Below are 21,360 nucleotides of genomic sequence, written 5' to 3' on the forward strand. Positions count from 1 at the left end.
CTCGGCCCCTGGTTCGGGTCTCTGTTCCTCTGATCCGTTCTTCCAAAATAAGGTGGCAAAAGCACATCTCAAGCAGGGTCAAGGCACACACAAAAACAAGTCGTTATTCTTTCAGGGTGTTCGTGGCATAGCAACATTCATCCGAGATAAAAGCAGGTTTTTACTTGTCACAAAGCCTCAAAATCCCTCTCTAACATCCTGCACCTGCAGCATAGATTTAATGAGTGAAGTTAAATGGGTCAAGGCTAATTGTTCTTACCTGGCACAAACTCATTAATAAGAGAGAAAAGAAAGTAACCCTGGTGTTTTGATACATAAGATCTTTTATTCATGATACGGGTCACACGCGGCCGCTGCTACTTCTTTATCCCTCCAACTACGTGTGAAGTGGCGACTGATTTGCTCCTGGGCTCAATCATTCAGCCTCCTTTTCATCTGTACACTCTCCTCGTCCTCGTTCCTTCCTCCATCGCTCCTCCAAACACGGAGTCCCTCCCAAGCTTCTCCTTTGAGCTCCATCAGCTCCCTGAAGACAGACGGGAAGACGGGGGAGCAGGCTTTGGGGGATGGGGGCGATGGTGGTGCTGATGGGGGATGGAGGAGAGGGTGTGAAGAATAGTGTTCCCAGAATGTCAACACCCACTCATGTGCACAACGACTTATATACATGAACACACACACACACACACCAGCTCTATAACCACCTTACCCACTGGCACACACACAGCAGCAGTCACACACGTCTGCTGCCAGTCTTTCCACCCAAAACCCCCGCGGAAGCCCCTCTGTGGTTTAATTGGTGTAATTATATTTGCATAAGGCTGTCCTGTTTCAGCTCACACACACACACACACACACACACACACACACACACACACACACACACACAACACACAACACACAACACACAACACACAACACACAACACACAACACACAACACACACACACACACACACACACACACACACACACACACACACACACACACACACACACACACACACACACACACACACACACACACTCCTGACAAGTTTTAATAGGCAGGATAATTGATTTTGATTCTCTCACTTGTGCCCTGAAGGCTCTATCTGCACTTTCTGCAAAGGATCAGCACTCCATACGTTTACTTTACAAATGGGAGCACATTTGCGACTAACTCAACTGTTAATTATGGACTTTAAAAGGTTATTAATGGACTTGATGGGAGAGTTTGAGGTCAATATTGTATTGATGATTGAGAGAGGCAACATGCTGTGTCCCATAGCCTGCAACACAGACGCTGAAAGTGAAAAACTGAAAGTGAGAAAGCTGCTGATGAAAAAGAGTAAAACATAACGAGAGGACTAATTGAAGTGGAAATCAACTTGACATTTTCCCAAGTGTAACTTTCCCCCTAATTATTACTAGGTTACAACTTAATATGAGACTGAACACGTGTCGGCTCCTTGTTCAGAATGAGCCTCAACAAGGGCAACATAATTACCAGCCCTGCAATACAACCGAAGATGCTGATTAAAGTAGAAACGAGGCTTTTAGTTGTTTTCTTTACAGCTAGTAATTGGAAGAAGCCTTGAGGTGGCTCATTAAAGGAAGGATTTATTCTATGGATAATTTTATATCATACAATATATTTATATTTTATGTTAAACCAGTGCCTTTGTATTACTTAAATTAGCATATGGTTGCTTTATCTAATTTTAAGCACATAGCAAAATAACAACACCTTCCCAATTTCAACTCGTCAAAGTCGGCAGCTTGGCCAGTGCCCTCAAACTGTGATGCTCTACCAACCCCTCTAGTGTCAGCTTTGCATGTGAATGGTTCCAAGGTCATGTTAGCACTAATGTGTTATATTCAACATCTGCTCAGACATTTAAAATAAACAGAGTTTGCATCGTTCTTAACATTGTCAAACAGTCGTGGTTTTGTTAGGTTTTGTTACTGAAGATAACGCGATACATGTAAGCATACAGTGTGTATTTTTTGCGCCTTCATTAAAATGCTTTATTTAAAATGAAAGTGGTGCATGACTGAAACGCCGGCGTGTGTTTGAGGGTGTCTTATGGTGCACACAAGGTTCCACCACTCTGCTGCCGTCACCTGTAGGTGTTGGAAAGACAAATACACAGGAGAAATGTTGTCAGCAGTCAAAGTTTCTACCAGTGACGAATGGAAAAGACTCAGATCATTTGAATATTACAAATCAAATATTAAAACTCTGACAATTTACCACCATGCCGTTTGTGACACCCACTGTCAGTATGATGATCATCTTTTACCAGTTTAGTTGTCTGTGAGCACGTCAGCAAAAGTGTTCCCTCTAATATTGTTTCATTTCAACAGAAAAAAAGTCTGAAACAATAAACGTACGTCACATGAATGCTTTTCTTCTTCTCTCCTTACTTGATAAATCACCTTGTGATGCCCATCTTGAAAGTACTAGATGCGTCCCCCTCCCCAGGTTGGTAAGGAGACATAGATAGTATTTACTGTAGAAAGAGCTTTTTCAGCTTTTAGAAAACATTCAGAGCCAATTACAATGATTCCTCTATCAGCAGAGTTCCCAAAAGCAAAAGTCAAAAGTTATGTGATACTAAGAACAATATTGGTCTTGAAAGATCTTCTTTAAGGCGTCTGAGCCTTATGTAATATGTAAACAAGAGTAAAGAGATGACAAGGTGGATTAAAACCCGTGGTGTTTTGAGGACATGATGTCTTACTGTGTATTATTCTCTGTTATCCATATTTTGTCTGTTTTCCACGAGGACGTCTCATTTATAATAGAGAGATAAGAAATGAACAGAGAAAACACACAAAAGGACAAAATGAGTTGGAGAAACTGGAAATGATGATAAAAAAATGGAGGAGGAAATCAAATGCTTGAGAGCTTCAACCGAACTTCTCCTTTGGTTTCATTTTAATAATACATGAAGGTCTAAATGGGTAAAACTGTATTTGTATTCCAAATTACATAAGAAAAAAGCTAAATTTGACTTTGTTGTCGTGTTTTTCTTTCTCCTTCCTGACCTGTTGATCATCTTATGACCCCTTAGATATTTATGGCCCTCAACCTGGGTGATGGAGCTAACAGCAAGTTAACGGTTCATATAAGGGCAACATTGTGGGTTCAACTCTCACAGGCCCTTTTTACACAGTACCTCTGCAACAAATGCCAGTTTTGTGTAACACAACAGCATCATTGTCTTGTGACATATAACATTAACATCAACAGCTGTTATTTAAACAATAATGGCATAACACGGCAGTAACAATCATTTACTGTCCCTACTGTCCCTGTCGTACGGCAGTTGTTTCCATCCTTTACCAGAACCCAATTTGTTTTTTGTGCTAGCTAAGCCGTCTTACGTTGATGTGAACGTGCCCAGGTTAGGGCGGGTCATGTCAGCTACTAGCCAAAAAGCTGGTTAGAAAAACTGCTGGAAATGAGGTGTCTACTGCCAGTGAAGCAGAATGCATTCCAGCTGAACAGCAGAAACTGGATTTCAGACAGGACACAGTTGTGGAGAGTGTAAGTGATATCATGGAGGAGAGGTTTTTTAAAGGCAACTGACTCTTTAATGGGCCTGAGTCTTTTATTTTCACCAGTGTGAAAGGAGTATGAAAGAGGCTACAGACTCCTGCTAGTATTATTCCCTCTCTCTCACACACATATGACTGCCTACGCTACGTACTGTACACACTGCTGGTGTATTACTTGCTTTACGTATGAGTAATATGGAGCCAGTGATACAGAAGCAGGAACGATCCCATTGTTGTAAATATGCAGTAAAACACCTTAAAGATTTTCTGAAAAAAAAACAACAGATTTTTTTCAGACAAATTGCCTTCAGAATTACCTCTTGAACAATACGAAACACCTCTGAAATGGTCTTAGCAAAAATATAATGCCGTGCAATCTTCTGCACCTCCAAGTGATTTTAAAATGATCTCTAATTCAGAGACACCACCGCTGGCCAGGCTGCTGTGACAGCTGCAGTTTTACATAATTCACTGTTGCATTTTTTAGGCTTTTCTTTTCTATATTCACAGAAAGCTTTTCCCTTTTTTTTTTTTTTTTTTTGCTTTGTTAACCACATCTCCCTTCCCCCCCTCTCCCTCTCTCTCTCTCTCTTTCATTTATGAACTCACCTCACCTACGCTATCCATCCCTCCCCCCTCTCCTCCTCTCCCTCCTCCTCCACCTCCTCATTTTCCACACACACCAAACCCCTCGCCTAAAAATGAAATCTGATTTTCCTTCTCTCTCTCTCTCTCTCTCACTCTCCTTCTCTCGCTTTCTCTCTCACTCTCTCTGTGGATGAGGGTCTCTGGGTCTTTTGTTCATCCACCCGCTCATGTGGCCTCCTCCGGTTGCCACGGCAACCGGGTGTATACATACTGTTGCTCCAGGAGTAGAGATCGAGGATTGGAAAAGAGAGATGCAGGGATGCGGAGAGAGGTTGAGTGGGATGAGATGGAGTCAAAAATAGGGGAGAACGAGAGAGAAAAGCAAAGAAAAAGGACAAAGAAAGGGAGAAATATGGAGTGATTTAGAAAATGAAAAGAGGAAATGGAGGAAAAAGGAAAGAGAGAACAAAAGGATACAGAACTGACTGATGTAGGAATGAGGACGATGCATTTGTCACATCCTCAGAATGAAATTACCCCTTAATACCAACCCACAAAACAAATGCGTACATAGTGCTCAGCATGTCTTCATTTCCTATCTATTTGTTTGGCAGAAGATAATAGATTTTTTTTTTTTTTTTAGATGCCCAGCAAAGTTTTAATCTAATCTTCTGTCCTGGAACTCATCTAGCGTTTTTCATATCATCGGCTGATTTAGTACGAGAGTTTAAAGCCTACTGTGCCACAGTTGCACACTGCAAAATGCTCCAGATAAGAATGTCAGCAAAATAACTCAAATGTTAAATGGACTGCAATGAAACAAGCCAGTGACATTGCTTCCCTACTCATTAAAGTTTATATTTTACATTGTTTAATTACACCATAATCACATTGTTCTATAAATCATTTGAGCTTAAATGTTTAAGTTGTACCGACATATAAATTGGAAAATGGAAGGGAGACAATAAAATACATTTCCTGTGTTTTTATTCTGTCTAATTGTCAGAAAACTCAAAAAGAGGACAAGATGGAACGGGTGGGAAACACTAAAACTGACACTGAATGAGGGAGGACAGAATCAAAGATAAGAAAGAAAAAAAATCAGAGACAATAAATATCAGCATCTACGTCCGGGCAGCATCTTCCTCCACCCAGTTGTCTGTGTTTGCTGTATTAGACACCCTGTAGGAATCCAAACCCTGCAGACAAGCAGCCATCTGCCATCTTGGCTCCTGTCCAGTGCTGCTCTGTGGAGCCAAGATGGCGCCCAGTCACACACATTCAAATGAATTGCGTTCAAATAAGACATATTTTAGAGCATAACACATGCGGACAGCAAAAAGCCAAGATGTGGGTATATTATTTGCTATGTGGTGAGAAAAATAAACTAGTTTGTGCATTTTGAAACCAGCTTGTTAAACGTTATGTAAGCGCAAACATCACCAGCTCATATCACACCAGACATAGAGACAAAATTGTCTATTTTTTATCATGTTAAATATTTGCTGTGGTTCCTTCACAAGTAAAAGCGGAGCCAGACAAAAAATGCAGGCTATCACGTTTTAATTACCTTCCCACTCAACCGCTAGTAAACACAGTCTGGCTGATATGACATGGCAAAATATCAAGAAAGTGAAAACGAATCTTAGTTAACGGGGAGCCTCAAAATAACATAATAATAAGAAAGCTTACATGGAGACTGATTGGCTGAGCAGAGAGCCCATGAAGGAATGATGAACAGAGGCAGGAAGGAGAGACAGAGGAGCTACGGCGTCATAGCGATTACCCATGCCAAATGCACATACATGCACACACACATAGTCCCGTGGAAGGATCATGACACCACTCTCTGATCTCAACTAATGCTGATCCAGACTCATTGGCATCAATCCAGTCTCTCTCTCTCACACACACACACACACACACACACACACACACACACACACACACACACACACACACACACACACACACACACACACACACACACACACACACACACACACACACACACACACACACACACACACACACACACACACACACACACACACACACACACACACACACTCTCACTCTACTGGCAGTTCTCCATTATGAAAATCTCTAGTCCCTCTCATGCATATACATACCCACATGCTCAGAGGCCAGCAGAATAACATAGAAAAAAAACCTCAAATTGAAACTGTATAGAGGTTCATTATGTTATCCAGAAATATTAGCATTTTCATGCCTCCTAAAAAGCTTGCCCAAAACCAAGCTTAAGCTAAATTTTTAAAAGGATCCCACCTCCCCCCTTCTGTCCTCCCTCCAGAGCCACTCCTCTGAACCACGTCACAGTGCACTGCCTGACTACACCGACACTGACCGCCCCATAGCTCTTGCTGGCCAGCTTAGAGATATGTGTTAAAGGCTAGTTTGCAACATTCCACAAGATCTCTTAGGTTTTTTAGACTAATGAATACATAACAACATAAACAACTCTGTTAAATGCCCCAATCATATAAACACAAGCAAAATAGCCGTCACGAACGTACTTCAGTCTGAAAAGCGACAGTTGCTGCTTACTGTTACGAGTCTGTAGCTGAATGAGTTAGTGGCTGAACAACAGCCTGTCACTGAAAAAAGAGGTGACAATCACTTGGAGAGGAGTAGAAATGCTTTTAAAAGCAGGTGGTTGAATGTTAGGAGTGTTGCTAAGTAGTTGCACTGGTGTTACTGGTGGTTGCGATGTTGGTGCCCAGTGCTCTCTTCATTTAATAATTAATTTCTCTGTTTGAGTCAATATCATTTATAATGAATGGATGTGTGCTTCTGTCTCTCTCTGTCAGTCTGTACTGTGCACCTCTCTGTAGTAGCCTGTGTTTATTAGAGGATTCACTTTGAGTTCAAGTTTGGTCAACTTTGACATGAATATTCGCGCCGTTGACCAACACCGAGTTGCCTCGACAGTGCTGACCTTTGAGGGGGACGTGAGCTCAAAGAATCCAAAACTGAGGAAGCTGTTGTATTGGGAGCATATCTATGGTCCACAGTTTCTTTGTTTCCCAGAGCAATATTTTGTTAGCACACGTTAACCTTTCCGTTTCAGTCAAATAACCCGAACTCTAGTTCACCCTAGCTACTTATTCAGCAGAACATCGACCCAAATTTATCAAAAATGTTTCCCTTCTGAGCCACATTATGTACATTTGATTTGATAATAAGATGCTATTAATCCTCCTTGTTTCGATCTGGAGTTGTCACTGATTATATAATGTAAATTTATCTTAGCCCATCTCTCTCTTTACCAGGTCAACGGGATTATATATGCCCCATGTTCAGTGTCTATATAATTACAGATTACATGTGATTACACAACACACACAGACACAGACACACACACACACACACACGTATCTGCTTAATCCTGAAATGATTCCTCTGACATGTGGTGAAAGTCAGCATATTTCAGTTGTTTGTCTTATGACTGACACTGATACGGATTAATACAGAGCACTTAATCACCTTAATAATTGGTGTGCATTTGATGATGAGCATGCGAGTGTGTAGTCTCACTAATTCCTCATTCTATGCAAAATCAACAATATGTTAAGCGAGGTCGCTCCCAGGTCAAATGCTGCATATCTATGGTGCATCTGTTTGTGTAGCGATGCATGCACCAATAAGCATAGCTATCTTATATGAGGATTATACATTATAGCACATGATGAGAATATGTGTGTTAATATATGTCCAGGTCTCAGCTGGTGTCACATGGGCAAATGCTGAGAGGGCAGTATCGCTCAGAGGGGATTGTCACATATAATAAAGATGCTGTTAATAACAAACCGTGGAGTGAGGGGTCTATAATCTGCAGGATTAGTGCCTGTGGATTGAGACTGAGATTAAATCCGACACCAAGCAGGGGCTCCTCCTGCAGAAAGACAGATTAATATGTGTGTGTGTGTGAGGTCCTGTGATTTTATTAATGACATCTTTCGAGTCCTAACCAAAAAAAACAAACATTGTCTGCTCAAGAGAAAAAAAAGGTCTTAGCATCATCAGTAGTTTGGCCCAAAGCAAATACAAGGAAGAAGACATTATTTCACTTGTATGATGCAAACCGTACAGACTTTTTGAGACGGGTCCAACTGCACGCCGAAGCCTCAAAGACAGTCCAACTCAAAAGGAATACCCATGAGCAACATCGCTCAAAAGCACATCCACCAGTGTGTTGTGCAAGAGAGAGAAAAGCCTTTTCCATATTTCCAAAATCTAATAAGAAAGCCCCTCTGCACTCAAAGCACACACACAGAAACACACTCACATATACACACACACACACACACACACACAATATTACTATAATCAAATCTTGCAGAATAAAAAAAAAGAAAGAAAAAAATCAGCAAACTTCACACTCGTGGTTTTGTTCTCACAAAAACATTAAAGTTTTAATTTTTTCCAAGATTTTTTCAAAGTAATTCTACCCTACTTTCTCTTAGTTTCCAAATTCCTCCATCCTCCCCGGCCCCGCACATTTACGCTCAAACACACGCAGTACCCCTCTATTCTCCAGTTTTGACCTTTAAATACACTGTCAGTTTTTTTTATATCTTTGTTAAGACACAAACAAAACCTGAAATTGCCTCTGGGCTCCTGTTCACAGTCGCACAATCAATGCTTTCTGACATTTATAGAGGGGGGGACGAGGGGGGAAAGAGTGTGCGCGTGCGTGTGAGCGTGCGCCCAATTTACTGTGTGTTGAAACCACCCACGAGATAGACAGGTGAGGTCAGTTTTGTTCTAACCAGCACCTGCTTGCATTTATTCAAAGTACTCATTTGAAAGCAGCCTACACGGAGAGACTGTAAATGTAATTCAACCTTGTTGTCACTTTCCTATTTTGTACCACCCGTCTGTACTAACAGGGCAATTTCTGGGACGCCAAGAATCATTTTCAGTCTAATATCTACAAAAAATAAGGTTGAAATTGACTGTTCAGAAGGCTGCCTCTGTTTTCCTCGAAGAGTGTCCTACATTTAAATCTTTTTACTTGTGAAAAGGTGCACTACGTAGTTTTGGGGAAGACATTTTAATGAGAAGAGGAAGATTTTCATTGGCTGATTTTTTTTTATGCCTGAACAAACTAAATAAACAAACTGTCTTTGTTTTCATGACTGAATCAACAGAATAAACAAACTGACCTTAAAGGACAACACTGTTTTATACTGCGGACCCTGCCACCTTTCTAGCTTCAAACAGTGTTCTGGGACCTTATTTTCCTCTGAGAACAGCTTGTTTATTAAGTTATGGAAAAAATTTATATTTCTGAGTTTGTGTTATTACCTCAATAATAATGTATATCAAAGAGGCACTGTGTAGCTTTGGAGAAGAAATTTTAACTCAGAATTGTAAGATTTATTTAAAAAGGCCCTGTTGTATATGTAGTTACCTGCTGTGACCCTGGCGTATTAGAACATACTGTGAAGCTGAAAAGCCGCCTGATTACACACAATACAAGCACTGTCTGTTCACAGCCAAATCAATGCACATCTGATGGCGCTATCCCAGCTAATGGAGGGCAAAGCAGCTCAAAGTGTGGACAGTGTGCATACAGTACCATTGAATCAATATCAGCCACTTAGGGCTGAGAAATACTTCAAAATAATAATAATTAAATAAAAAAACATTCAAGAGGCTACAACTGTGCTGTCAAGCTGATAGAAACAAACAAATGTTTTAGCATTTGGCCTATTGGAAAATTGAATAGGCCTTCTGAATAGTCAATATAGCGTAAAGCAGTGCAGACGCAACACTGTCAATATCAACAATGGGCTGCTCTGCACTTAGACAAGAGAGCACAAATTGACAACTAAAGGCAATTTCATGGTGCCCTGTGGTTAAAGTGAATCTGACCATGCGTGTCCCAGTATAAGTAGTTGAAAGCGTGCACTGTTTTGTCAAAACACACACACTTTTCCTCCATTTTTCCATTTCCTCCATAGACCCTAACAACCTGTTGCCCCATTGCCTTGTGAGTAATTATATATGAGAGTGATTGAATGTCTGCAGCATTGGAAATGCCACTTCAATCAGCAATCAGCAACATCATCATCCCTGTCATAGTGGGTCCACAAGGGCGGTTTGTCAACTGTGACGGTGACGGCTGCCCAAACTGTCAGACCAATGAAGGAGATGGTGAGGATGAAGACGCCCTCCAGATGTGACTATTTGTATCTCACGCATCTGTCAATTCTGACACTGACATACGAGGTGAAAGAGGTGCAGTCAGGATAATAAGTAAGACAAAACTGTCTGATTATTTATGGCTTTCCAAAGAAATAATGAACAGTTCCATCTATCTCTCTAAAGTTAAGGGAGATTCAATGATTGTGTTGGTATACACAAACACAAAAGGTCTGAAAAGAAGACCAGCTTCCAGAAAATGACGGAATGGATGTCGTTTTTCTTTCACAACAGCACAAAACAGTCCGTTCTTCTTGCAAACAGACCTCTACGTGCCTCAGGCTGTCCTCTGAGTCTTTGTAGGCTGACCACTTAAAGGTTAGGATTTGCTCCGGGGTTGAGTTCATCAATTAGGTGGAGGTCAAAGCATAAGGTCCATCTGAACCAGTTTATATTGTGTTTGCTCCTTCTTCACATTGCATTGCTTGGTTCTATTCTATTTAACTAAGTTATAATAAAATGGTCCTGTTTTTCAAGTATTTAAAAAGGCCCGTACTCATTTGCATTGAAGACAGTAATGTAATGAAAATTAGTATGAAATTAACTTAGTCTGAACTGAGGGTAAATGGCTTCGCACCATCATTTAGAAACTAAAACAGCCAAATATAGTGCAGAGCCCCCCCCCACACACACACACAAATCTTCTCAATCATAGTTGCTCTGGGTGAAATCATTTACATGAATATGCACACATTCAAAAGAAAATAAAGGTCAGTGCACTTTATGACAGTGGAGGATACTATAACAAGGGGGTTAGGACAGCAGGCAGGTCTGATATATCAAATAAAATATAGTACCAGAATGAGGGTTGGGTGATGTCATAATTGGCAAATGACGAGGTCTACGGTGACACATTGTGATGGACGTTGATATCATTCCATTACCACCGACATACATCCCTGTGCCAGGTGTAAAAGCGTCCTCGTCTCCGCACCACCTGTCCATATGCACAAAACAATGTTGGCCTACTAGCCAAGGAAGCTGAGCTAAGGACACTGTATAAAAAAAAGGTGCAACAGAGAAACAGCGGCCTGCGGGAAGAGAAACACTGCTGCCACAAATTTAAGTGTCTTGGGTACGCGTAACTTAGCTGGTTTAACACGAAAATTATAAACGGGACATAGAGACGTACGTTTAGTGCACTGAGCAGCAACATACTTCTTTTATTTCCTCTACCCACATATCACAAACAACAACAACAACAACAACAACAACTCTTGACCTACGGCAACTCTGAGGGGACACGCCTCTTAATTGTGCTCTCTGGTGGGGAGCCTTTTAAATCACGGTGTTACGATGGTCAGGGATCAGTAGTCCATGGCTGTCAGCCACCGGCGATGGATGATGGCATCCTCAAACTGTTTGTTGGAAACATTCAACAGTGCTTATACAGCCACAATCCTGGATCAACTTTCACCCCATTGTACTTGTCATAGTTGTGAACATTCATAATGTGCATTCATTTTTCATTTGACCTTCAAATAAAGTGGCAGCTAATCTGGAAAAACTGCATATTTACAACCCTTATTATTGTTCTCATTGCACAGTAAGACCTATTTTTACTGATCTCACCACTTTCCAAGATCTCAGAAATCACTTGGGTGAGTACAGTATTACCAGTACCGATAGAATCCATGGCTGAAATGGGTTAGCTGAAATATTTGCATTTTATCTTTTTACAAACTGTCAATCTACTGTGAACATTTATCTCACATGACTCACTCTGCTTTTTCCACTCAGATAGAAGAAGAAGAAGCAGTGCCTACTGTTGGTGATATTCCCATGAGATTCCCAATCCCGGATGAATTCCCACATTTCCTCATACGTGACCAAGGGGACTGGCTTTGTTTCTTCTTCCTCTACTGTTTTTTTTTTTTAGGTTGAGGTTATTAGAGGTGGTTTCGTTTCCATTTAGCAACCTCTACTTCTTCTACAATGCTTATTACAACCGTTTGATAGGAGGTAAAATGAGACAACAACTTTATTAATCCAGAAGGAAATTGTGCCAGAGATTGCTACAAAAATTTACAGTGCAATAGAAAAACCAGTAACAACCAGAGGGTTCCTCAGGTGAAGGTCACACACTGGGCCCAGTATGAGGCAATAGGAGTGAAGACAAAAATGCAAACTATAAAGTGTTTAAAGAAGTTAAATACATGCCTAAAACAATAACAATAGAAGTAAGACAAGTTAATTAATTACAAGAGTAAACTAAAAATGAACTAAAATTTAAAAAGATTAGCATTGGCATTGAAAGTAAAACTGTCAGTGGTCGTGAAGGTAGTAAAAAATAATAATTCTCCTGATAAGCAACATAATAATGCACATTTAAATTTGCTTGACAATGAGATGGAGAAACAGTTGCTGTCTTGAAAAGATGAATTTGGTTACTTGTTGGACCTGTGTTTGTTGTCCAGTCAAGTGGAGGGAAAGCTGTCTAAAATGACTATACTCTCCTCCAAGACTACGATGACAGAAGCAAACAAAAAAAACAAAAAACAAAAAAAAGAAAGCTTAGAATAGCCGGCTTGCAGTTGCTGCTTCCTGAGCTATGGTGTTGAATAATGGGCAGAATATTTTGAATATTATGACGTCACAGTGCATTTAACCCATTCTGGATATAAAATGTCATGGCTTCATCATTTTATTCTTTGTGTAAAATTGTATCGTAATTATCGTATGAATTCTTGAGTCATGGCCGACAATGTGTTTTGTAAGATCAAAGTGACCTTGACCTCTGACCTTTGGCCACCAAATTCTGATCAGTTCATCCTGGAGTCCAACTGAACATTTGTACCAAATTTGAAGAAATTCCCTCAAGAGATATCTCTCTCTTTACGCTCACAAGAATGGGAACGAAGGACAACCCCAAAAACATAATTCCTCTGGCCTTGGCTGTCGCAGAGGCATAAAAAAGAGAAAATTGCTGGCTTTGTGAGGCGAATATTGTGCTGTCAGGAACTAAACTACACATTTTGGTAAATGGAGGGATGATGGCCCTTAGACTAAACTATATGAACAGCAGTCTTTGGTCTCAGCTTGCATTACTCAAGATTTAATCTGTTTACAACATGAAACACCACCTAATACTGTTAAGAATGTACAAGGCTATGTTATGGCTCAAACTGTATCCAAACAACATCAAACACATAACAATTGGCTTCAAGGTTTAAGGGAATTTGACACAAAGAAGCATATTGCGCCAAATGCCATCTGTCTAGTCGGGAACAGAATCACCAAAACACAGTGACACCCCAAAGCCAGTCAACCGAGAGACACTGATGCCTTAAAGCCACGATGTCTCATAACAATGGGATCAAAACAGCATTAATACCCATGTTGAAAAACAACACTCAAACCCTTCTATCCCGCTATGAAATCCTCTTCCTCGATTCACCCCAAAAAACACTTCTCAAATAATCAGCTTATGAGATAAGAATGAGGCTTTGTGCTGAAGTTCACTATTAAAGACTGTAGCGATTCTTGTTCCTTTCAAGAAAATGACTACACTATTAACTATTGTAAGGTGGAAGAGTAAGAAATTAAATGTAGATGTCAGCGTTTCTATATCAGCTCCATTGTCGTCTACTAAGTATTCTAACTTGATCTTCTAAGAAAGGCCTCATCGCATTTGCATGAATCAGCCAGAACTTATTCATACTGACAATAGCCTCTACAGTTCATTTATTCAGACTCTGGTGTTGTAATCCATCTGAGCCCATTACCTTTTGTCTGGACCTTGAATAGTATCACATGAATCCGTATCGCAGTCCCAATTGTATCTGTCGTTGGCTCAGATTGGATCAATGGGGTTGATTTAATTCACAGCCAGGGCAGTCAATACCTGTAACTGATGCTAATTTAGATGTAAATGATGCCGTCCAAGTAAAACTTGCACAGTCAAGGTCATTCGAGGACAAAAGGCTGTTTATATAAAAGCAGGGAAATGGTGGACCAACAGGAAGATGTACTTCAAATGTTGAATAGGGTTGTGTAGGCTCTACCCAACGCTGACCTTGAAATAAAACATAAACTGAAAATAATGATCTACCTTGTATTCTATTCTGCAAGACATTAGCTGTTGAAATGAAAACCATGTTTTTGTTTTGCTGTGCTTCTACACTGCGTGACGATCACATTTAAACAATACCATTTGAATTGATTCATGTTTTTCTTACTTCCTTTTCTTTTTCAAGAGAATCTGATACAAAAAGAGCACCTCAATTGCACATTCAGCATTTTTTTTCTCCATTCTCTCTTGCTGGAAGCATTTTCTGAGCTTATCACCATGTATGCAGCACTGAGGATCTTGTACAGTACACTGTACACTGTAACATATGGTGATCCATGTCTTCTTGAAGGAAGACACAAAACATTATTCTGGTTTGTGTTGACATTCTGGTTTGTGTTGTGTTTAAGCTAAGGCAACATGCGCACAATGATAGTGCTAATATGCTCATGCTCAGTATAATGTTACCATCTTAGTCAGCACGCTAACATAAGCTAATAAGTATAGAGTAAGCAAAGTTGAGACTGATGGACATGTTTTGCAAATATTTAATGATTAACCATCAGAATCAGAACTTTTTGGGGATTTTTTCAAACCTGGACTTCTGAAAAGGACTCTCAAGCACCAATCTTAAATTTCAACACTATTAAAATAGGGGTTTTAATTCAGGATTAAAAAAAAAGAGAGAGAGAGAGATGGCGAAATATTTTATCCATAGATGTAGGTTTTCAGATAGCACACCACTGTTTTTTAATTTTTTTGAATGAGCTGTCTATTTTCAAAAAATCCTTAAAACATATAAAAACTAAACAAGCCTTATGTGTTCAAAAAAGCTTAACTACTTTAATTCCTGATTAATTCTGACTTTGACGGCGGCCATTTTCTTTTAACATCAAGCTCAGACGGCGGCCATTTTTCTCTAACATCAAGCACAGAAGCAATGCAAAATAATGCTGTTATGTTGTTGTTTTTTCATCTACCCCATTTGAATAGGGTTAACATTACGGAGGAGGTGGGAAGTAAAATATTCACTGTGATTCTCTGTAATTATATTCACTATTCCAGACAGTATCTTAACCATTGCACAATTTGGTGTGTAAGAGACTTCAGCAGGACAAGCCAAAAGTATCTACCTTACAATATCCCATCTGATGGTTCCCAAGTAGGCCTTTTTCATATAAAAGGCAACAACCCTACTGAGTGATAAAGTAGTAGGACAGGCAGCTCTTCCTGCAGATATCCACTTTAAAATACAAGGATGACACTCCAGACTGGACTTCAATTACAGGACGACCAGCGAGTTTGACAACTACCTGCAAGTGCACTGTAGTCCATTTTACTATCATTGACAAGCACAGGTAATGTTAAAATCACCCCACCTCCCCTGGAGAAATTATCTCAGTCTGAATGGAGCGTTGGAGGGACTCTGGTGCATAATAATCAGCCAATTTGCTCAGTTTCACTATTTTTTACTTCACTTAATGTAACCAAAGGCATTCTCTGAGCTCAAAATTGCATGCAGGCTGCAGGAGAAGTTCATTAAAATTAAAAAGACATTGATCGGTGTCTTCTTGCAACAGGAAACAGACAAAAACAACTTTCATGTGGGAGAAAATAAGTGAAACACACATCAGAACACGTCCATGTATTTTTTAACTGTGAGCCCATGAATATAAGGCATTGGTCCAATGCAATACGATTGGGATCTCTGTTGCGATTCCTTGTTAGCTTTAGACATCTGAGAAACAATCCACAGTCATTAAAATACAAAATTATTCTCCCTGCTTCACCAGCCGGTCACCTAAAACCCCACTTATTCACACAGTGCCTGCCCGGCCTAGGCATTAGGAGGATTGATGCTGGTACCACTGGGACCTCTGTGGTCACTTTAATGGATTGGCTGGTGAGACAATAGCTCACACCATATTGTATTTGAAATAAGCTAATACATTCTGTTTGACGACAGCGGCGACAGCCAATTCTGACCTGAGGTAACTGAGTGTGTGTGTGTGTGCGTCTGTAAGCAAATCCTCCAGCCACCAGCAGTGCAACCTTCTTTGACATTAAAACACGAGTTTAATCCCCAAGGAGAAGCCCCAAGTGTCCCGATACAGCCTCCAACACACACACATGCATACACACAGTCGGCTGATCATGAGGCACACTCCCTACGGCGTGGGAACAAACCCTCTTGACAGCAGACGGCGGAGTGCTAAGGATGTTGTGTGTGTGTGTGTGTGTGTGTTACTTAAAGTGTGTTTGTGCATTTGTGTCTCTTCGTTGCTCGCGCAGTCACCCTCTGTGTTTGATTGCAATCACCATCTCTGCGTGTGTGTGTGTGTGTGTGTGTGTGTGTGTGTGTGTGTGTGTGTGTGTGTGTGTGTGTGTGTGTGTGTGTGTGTGTGTGTGTGTGTGTGTGTGTGTGTGTGTGTGTTTCAAAGGGGAGCTCAGAGGACAACCGTTAACAATGATATCACTTCAGCCTCTATGAATCTCTCTCTACCTCCCACAGGGCGAGGAGTGGTGGGAGTGAGGAGAAGAAAACAGGAGTGTCAGGAATGAAAGGGAAGTGTGTTTGCGCCTGGTGGGTGATGAGTGTGTGAGGTAGAGAAAGGGAGGGATGAAGGAATAAAAGATGACAAGAAAGACGCGCTGCGGTTGGCATGGTGCAAGCATGTAGATCAAGGTTGGAAAGGACAGAAGAAAGACGTTATTAAAGGACACAGATCAGACGAGACTTCCTGTGATCCAAGTTCACTGTGAACATCTCTGTGTTTTCTCTCTTCGTTACTGGCTGTCTTTTTCCCCTCTCTTTCTTTCTTTGAGACTGTCTTGAGACTTCTAATAGAAGTGTGAAATATGACCGTTATGTCTCAGAGCCAAATTGAAAAGAGTGTAACACTGTTTAAGTGCTGCAAATCACTGCCATACACCTATGGAGGACTGAAGCTGCCAAAATAAAATGGTAATGAAAATAAATGTAGGCATTAATTGATTTATTAAAAGTTAAAATATATGGATATTTCCACTTTAATTTGCCTCTGTATTTATTTACCTTTGTTTTAATTCAACTATTTATTTACTTTCCCCTGTAATTTTCTATTTTATTTATTGATTCATCGAATTTTTAAATGTATTTAATTACTTGTTTATGTCTTGGGTTCACCGACTTAGCTTACAGCATCTACGACCAGGGCTCTAATCTGGATCATATTTGGATGATGGATGGAAATAATTAATTACACATTGATTGATTTATTGAGCCATTTATTTATTTTTGATTTTAGCATTTTCAGTCCTCCGTATCTGTCCGCATTGTTTTCTTGTGAAGAGAAAAGACATTTCAAGGAAAAACTATGCTATTCTTTTAAACACAACCTTTAGGGAACTTAAAAGCTGCACTTACCAATATTCTTATATGATTAATAGATTTGTATGTAAAGGGCTCACTGAGACTAATGCAGTTCCCCTCAGCTCTACGGAGCGGTTTATCCTTTTTCAGCTCATTGTTTTGGTTTCACAGCCCACTACTTCATTGTTTTGGTTGGCAGATAAAAGTTACACAAGGTACAGGGATATAGAAGGGCTTTGAAATTCACAAGGGGATTATGCGTATTCGTTGTTCATTTATTAAATTCATAGCGGTAGTGAGCTCGAGCGCAGGCTGGTGGCTCCCAGGGTGGTGCAGGTGGAGACTCACGGTTACGCAGATGGCTGGCTCAGTCATTCAGGGTTGTATCGGGTGGCAGAGGTGCGGGAGGCTGGATGGCGAGTGGTGGAGTTGGTCCACAGGAATGGTCCGGTCACACTGGAAGAGCAGAGAGGCTGGATTTAGGCACTGGCGATTGAACATAAAGAAAGCTTCTAAATACAAATACTCTAGAGACACTGAGAGAAACCAAGTACCACTGGAGCTGGCGACAATAATCTGGCACCGTGCAGAGGGAAGGTCTGGGTATAAGAGCAGGTGGTGATTACATCCAATGCGCTGCAGGTGTGTGGACAGCAGAAAAGCCACGCCCAGCCCCAATCGCCTCTAAACACAAAGTACAGAAAAACGTCACAAAACAGGCCACCACGCGGTCAAATCACATATAAATTATATACATGTTTGTATGTTTGTGTATATGTATATTACATATCAATTAATTTATTTATGTTTTCATGAGTAATGATTAAATAAGGAAGCTTATGCTGAATTATTAGATAGAGATTCATGGAGAGGGGGTGGGATTTGATGGAAGTTCACACTTCTTCACACTCCTTTTCGTACACATAATTTGAATTGCCTGTTTTCATATGCACTACTCTTTTGTTGGTTTGTTTGTTTATGGACTCGAAATACAGATTTCAATCAATCAAAGATCTACTCCATATGGTTGTGTGCTGACATTTAGAGGATAACCAGAGCCAAACACTTCCAGATGCTTTTTGGTATTTGTAGTCCCTTATCCTAAGTCTATTCTGCAGATAGGTTTTTTGCAGAACTACTGTAGGAGTCTTTCCTGAATTAGCAAAGCTCCAACAACTAAGTGGCCATGAGCGGGCCATACAGCCCTGACAGTGCAGATGTGTAAATGTAGACATGTGAATGTAAAGTCCTTGGTCATCCTGTCCTTTCTTCCCTTTTCCTCTCATCTCTGTCATTAGGATAACAGCACACGAAGCTCCCCAGGAAGTGGAAAAATTAATTTCTTTGGACAGACCACACTGATTCCCCACTCTCTCATTGCTACATTTCCCTTCTTTTTCTTCTCCCACTTCCTCTCCCCCTCCACCTTTTCTCTCTCTCCCTTTCTTACCCACGGTCTTTCATGTACAGATCAGAGAAGCCTGCCACTTATCACAGGAGTCTAGAGAGGCTTTCCTATAAAAGCTGCCGTTACATGCCTGATTTAACAGGGCACACGCACAAAGACCCCTCTCTCTCTCTCTCTCTCTCTCTCTCTCTCTGACTTTCTCCATCAGGATAACCCTCTCTCTTCCTTTTTTCAAACACACTTTTTTGCACACAGAAGTAATGTCACTCACTCGTGGACTCTCTCTCTCACTCACACACACACACACACACACACACATACACATTGGCCTGCCTCTGCTCTTGTTCTTTCACAATGGGATTAGTGGTGTGATTCCTCCACTCCTTTTAAGTGGGCACACAACCAATCCACTTACGATAGACTCCAGTGAATACTGAAAAGAGTGAAGAGGAGGGGAGGAGAGAGGAAGAGATGAGGGGGAAAATAGGGAGGGAAGGAGAGAGGAAGATGAAAGGACATGTGGGCAGGAGAAGAAGGGAGTGAGGAGAGATGAAAAGAGGAGATGGATGTTTGTTTGGGAGAAATATAGTCTGAGGAAATGAATCTTGTTTGTGTATTTTAAAATTGCATAAACACTTTTGAGATGACAAAACGTAATGCCACAGGGAAAAGAAATGATGGACGGATGGAGGAAAGAAAGAGAATAAAGGAGAATCGGTGGCAGACTTATCGCCAGAGGTGAGGCAATCACTGCATAACTCTAACAAGCACACACACACACACACACACAGACACTTGAGTGGACCTGTTGCCAGGGTGACAAGAGGCAGCAGAGGCCCCGCCCTCCCCCACCGCGTTTCACACAGTGATGTCATCGGTTGCCGCCGGCGCCGGGCGGGCCCTTGGCCAATAGGACAAAGGCACCGGAGGGCGCAGCCTGTCCTTCCCTGTGTTTTTTCTTTTCTTTTTACTCTCTCTCTTTCTCTTTTTCTTTCATCAGGTGCTCCCTCGCCCGCCCTCTCGTTTTCGGCCCCGCTTTCTATTTGACTTATTCAACTCGGCCAGCGGGCGACTGCAGAAGTTGAGGCTTTAGGTCTTTCACTGCTGGTGAAGAATGAAGCTGATTAGACGGGCTGGGAGAATATTTCACAGCAGGAGAGGCCACAGTGATTGTTGAAATCCAGTAAAGAGAAGGTCACAGATACAAGTTTGTCCGTTACAGTGCTGCCGCTCATCAGAGCATTATTCATTTTTCACAGCAGCTCTTTAAGCCCGCAATGGTCATTGTGCAGAAAACTGAGCCAAAGCATTGAAGAAATGTAAATGTTGACCTGATGATGACCCAAGATGAAAAGTCAAGGGATCACCAGACTCACCAAAGTCATTAACATCTGGGGACCATGACTGTCTGAACAAAACATATTCACAATCCATGAAATTGAAAAAGTTATTGAGATATTTCAGTCCGGACCAAAGTGGTCCACCTACTGACTGAACATTACTGCCGAACCTCGATCAACGCTGCGAGCACTCAAAGGGAAGCTGGTATGTTAGCTCATCATTGATAGTTCCAGGGATTCAGTGACAATAATCATCTTCTTCTTTGGAGGGGAGCTACACATGATCGCGGTCATTATTATTTGAGATTTGGGCGCGAGTCTGTGAGTCCTAGTCCCACTTAAGTAGCCACACATAGAGACTTGAGACTTGACTTGGACTCGTAGTCAAAAGACTTAAGACTCAACAAAGTCTGACGCTAGCAAATGTCTCCTATCTATGAGCTATCACAGCTAACGTTAGCTAACATCAACAACAATAGCTAATGTCAGAGTTGTTATGGATCCCACTCATGTTCTCTCGGCCTCTCCCGGTCTTCTGCTGCCCCTGTCGGGATCACCCTCTAGTTGGCTATGTAGATTTTTATCCATCCACCTTCATTTTAAAGTAATATATTACATTACAATATTACTGTCTGCGTAGAGTAATATATTACTTATTCCACTACTTTTTAGTAACTTTCAACAAAATACCCATATACCCTTTATAGAACAATTAAATAGCCTATATCTTTTTAAATAAACAAATGGTCTTGGACACAGGGATGAGCAGGCAGACAAAGGATCAAAGTCTGATATATTATGAGATAGGAATAAATATTTTAAATTGTAAGCTTGGTCATATGAAAAACAATAGACCAATACCTTCTGTAATGTAGCCTATAACTACA

The 21,360-nt window shown here is 40.9% G+C and overlaps 1 long non-coding RNA gene across 1 annotated transcript; it reads right to left on the reverse strand.

Moving 5' to 3' along the window:
- Positions 1–302: 302 nt before the first annotated feature.
- On the reverse strand, positions 303–18,370 carry LOC311252103. Its single transcript, XR_014621490.1, has 3 exons — positions 18,280–18,370; positions 18,074–18,181; positions 303–584 (listed from the first exon to the last, which is right to left on the reverse strand). It is a non-coding gene; the product is annotated as an uncharacterized lncRNA (long non-coding RNA).
- Positions 18,371–21,360: the final 2,990 nt, after the last annotated feature.

This window comes from Pagrus pagrus, assembly GCF_965226575.1.
Source record: "Pagrus pagrus genome assembly, chromosome: 22".
Taxonomy (NCBI): Eukaryota; Metazoa; Chordata; class Actinopteri; order Spariformes; family Sparidae; genus Pagrus; species Pagrus pagrus.